Source organism: Crocodylus porosus, unplaced genomic scaffold (assembly GCF_001723895.1).
Source record: "Crocodylus porosus isolate Cpor-Errol unplaced genomic scaffold, CroPor_comp1, whole genome shotgun sequence".
In the NCBI taxonomy this organism is placed as follows: domain Eukaryota; kingdom Metazoa; phylum Chordata; order Crocodylia; family Crocodylidae; genus Crocodylus; species Crocodylus porosus.
In genome coordinates this window covers 1,985,785-1,989,763 of record NW_017728926.1, presented here as the reverse complement: position 1 = coordinate 1,989,763, position 3,979 = coordinate 1,985,785, and positions in this window count along the sequence as shown.

The window sequence follows — 3,979 nt, the reverse complement described above, 5'->3', positions numbered from 1 at the left end:
GGCATCTCTTTCATCAGCACAGGCAAGGCTTTTGCCAGAGTCATCTTGAAATGCTTGCAACAACTTGCTGACAGCATCTCTACCCAAAATCAGTGTGGATTCAGAGCAGGGAGATCAATAGTGGACAGGATATTTTCTTTATGCTAACTGCAAGAAAAATGCAGAAAATAAAATAAGCCACTGTACGCAGCATTTATTGACCTGACAAAACCCTTTGACAATGTCAGCAGAGCAGGTTTGTTTAAGGTCCTGGTAAAGACTGGATGCCCCCCAACATTCTCAGTATGATATGCTCCTTCCGCATGCTGTAGTTCAGTTTGATGAATCACTATCTATCAGCCTTGAAAACACATCTCTCGGAGCAGTGAACAAATTCTGCTACCTTAGAACCCCAGTGAGTGACAGCATATCACTGGATGAAGAGCTAAATGTGCACACTACAAAAACAGCTACCACTTTCAGTAAGCTCTGCAAACAACTCTGGAAACACCACAAAACTCACAATCGAAATTAAAATGCTTGTGTACAACATCTGCATCCTCAGTGTCCCCATGTATAGCAGTGAAACATGGTCAACATATGCATATCAATAGAAGAAGCAGGATATAAAGGGTTTTGGAATCAACCCAAACCTTTGGGAGGCCTTAGCAGAAGACAGGAAAAAGTGGCACTCCCTTCTCAATTCATAGATTTCATAGACATTAGGGCTGGAAGGGACCTAAGCAGATCGAGTCCAGCCCCCTGCTCCAGGGGCAAGAAGTCAGCTGGGGTCAAAGGATCCCAGCAAGATAAACATCCAAGCATCTCTTAATGGAGTCCAGAGTAGGTGCTTGCACCACCTCTGGCAGCAGTCTGTTCCAGGCCTTGGGGGCTCGGACAGTAAAGAAATTCTTCCTTATGTCCAGCCTGAAAGATTCTTGAAGGAGTGTTTGACCTTGTCATCTCTTGGGGCACTCTGGTGAACAGGTATTCCCACAGATCCTGATGTACACCCCTTATATACTTACAGGCAGCCACCAGGTCCCCCCTGAGCCTGCACTTTTCCAGGCTGAAGAGTCCCATAGTTCTCAGCCTCTCATCATAAGGCCTCTGATCATGCACATGGCTCTCCTCTGCACTCTCTCAAGCTTCTCCACATCATTTTTAAATTATGGAGCCCAGAATTGGATGCAGTACTCCAGCTGTGGCCTCACCAAAGCCAAGTACAGTGGGAGGATGACATTCTGGCATTTGCTTGAGAAGTATCTATGGATGCAAGCCAAGGGTTTGCTTGCTTTACTAGCCGCAACATCATATTGGTGTCTCATATTCATCTTGTGGTCAATTATGACCCAAGTCCCTTTCGGCTCTGGTGCTAGCAAGTGTAGCACTGCTGAGCCTATAAGCATGCTGCAGGTTTTTCTTCCCAAGGTGAAGAACCTTGCATTTTTCAGTGTTGAACACCATCAGGTTTTCGTCCACCCATTTTCTGAGCCTGTCACGGTCAGCCTGGATCAGCATCCTGTCCTCAGGTGTGGACACTTTACCCCAAAGTTTGGTGTCATCGACAAACTTGGCTAGTCTGCTTCTGATACCAATGTCCACATCACTAATGAAGATGTTAGAGAGCATAGGCCCAAGAACCTTGGGGAACCCCACTGGTCATGGCACACCACAAAGGCCAACTTCTGTCAACTACCACTCTTTGGGCCCAACCTCGGACCCAGTTCCCCAGCCATCGGACTGTGATGTAGCCAGGGCTGTAGTTGGCTAGGTTTTCTATGAGATGATCATGGGATACCAGATCAAAGCCTTTTTTAAAATCAAGATATATGACATCAATCTCTTCTCTGGGGCTGGTGAAAAACCAATGCAAAATAGCAGGTTGACTTTTTCCTGGGCATCAGTTGGCCCATATGGTTTAGCAAGGGTCCAATGTTACCTTGCTTTTCCTCCTGCTCCCCACATATCTAAAAAATAACATTTTATTGTCCTTGATACATAGCCAGTTGGAGTTCAGTCACAGCCTTGGCTTTCCTGATTCACTCCCTACAGGTCTGGACCAATGCAGAATTAACTCATCAATGTAGAACATGTTAACCCCTTTGAGGTGGATCCAGTCTTCCATCCTTTATAGGTCTTTCTTTTTAGATGCAGGATGTCCACCAGTTCCCTGCAAAGCCAAGGGGGCTGCTGTGCCCTTTTTCTGCCTTTCCTCCAAGCCAGGATAGACATTGCTTGTGCTTCCAGCAATCAGAGTCCAACATCATGATGAGAAATGGTCACTCAAATTACAAGAGAAACATGACCAAAGGAAATATTCTGTCAGTACAGTAGCCCCTAATGCTATATACACCTGTGACCGCTGGTAGGACCTGCAAGTCTAATGTCGATCTTTACAGTCACAAGAGAAAGTGCACCACCAGTTAGTAGAATAGCTGCAATATCCACAATCACTTGCTGATGAATGGATGCCATGTATCTATCTGATAGCCTGAAGAAGCTGAGTTGTGGGAGTAACTTCTGGCCTATATAAATTTTGAACACTGGGTAGATATGCACATTTATAGACTAATTAAGATATATACACAGAGAGAGAGACCGAGAACACGTTTTTTTGAACCCAAGTTAATTTAATCGTACTAACAGATTAGCTACCTCTCAATATCATTTTGACCAGGATTGAAACTGGTCACACCAGTGCCCTCCATTCTATTCCTAATGGTCTACACAGCTTTTTTTCCAGCTGCTAATTTAGACATTAAAGAGTTTTTAATTTGTGGGATTGTCCCAATTTCCAAATGAGTGTTGCACAATTGTTAACACTGATGAGAATGGTAACAATGACCCCTTGTCTCTCTGGGACCAGAGCAGAACATCATCTCTCAGCACTTGCATACTGTACATTCACACAGCGATATCCAGTCCAAACTAGCTCAAGAGCCATGAAACACACATGTGTACCTCAGGGTACTGTGACAGGCATACTCCAGTTCCAAAGCACTATCTACAGTGTGTAGTTACACATGTTGCATTGCTTATGACTGTATGAAAGAAAATGACCGCTGCAAACACTATATCCCCCCTCCAAACACACACACCTAACACTTTCTACAAAGAGTTCCAAGTGCCAAGCTGAAGGGTCAGGAGCTGAGGTCTGAGTATCCCTGCACAGCTGTATAAAGACTACTTCATTCACTGAGGAATACAGTTGTCTTGGGGGTGGAACTGCAACAGCTCTTGTGCACCGGTGATCAGATGAGGAAGCAAGCTGTTAACTCAATCAGATTTATGGTTTGGCATTTTACCAGCTACATTCTATCACCAGGTCAACATTCCCCAGTTTCCCCCTCCCCACATACCTGTTTCTCACTTACAGTCTCCCATTTTCACAGACCTGCACTTTGCAGACTGGCTTCTATTCAATCCAAGAGAACACAGAACAACAGCAGACTCTCCCTGTGCCTGAGGTAGCATGCTTGTGCCTGAAAGCTTCCAACGAACAATTTTTCTAACTATTTCGTTCGGGGCAGGCAAAATACGTCCTGCCAAGCCATTCTATCTGGGCTGTAGGGCCCCCCAAAAATTTAGTAAATTAATATTTATTTGCTCCTGGCTGCCTGTCAAAGATGACAAGAGCCAGGGGCAGTAGGACCCATGGGGAGCTGGCAGCAGGTATGCCCAGCTGTTTCCCTGCTTCCCTGCCCTGCTCCAGCACCACATGGCAGCTACATCACCAGACCCAGAGCACGGGCTAAGCCGGTATGGGGAGAGGCAGGGAGGGTGAGTGTGGACAGAGACAGAGAGAGAATGCAAATACAAGCAGGAGAAGAGAGAGAGTGAGTGTGTGAGTGTGTGTGTGTGTGCGTGTGCGCGTGTGTGTGTGTGTGCATGCACGCGCATAGGGCGAGTCCTGCATGCACACCTCACCATACACATGCACTCACACCCCCCTTGCACTGTCATACACACAGACCCCCACACCCCCTCTCAAACCCCA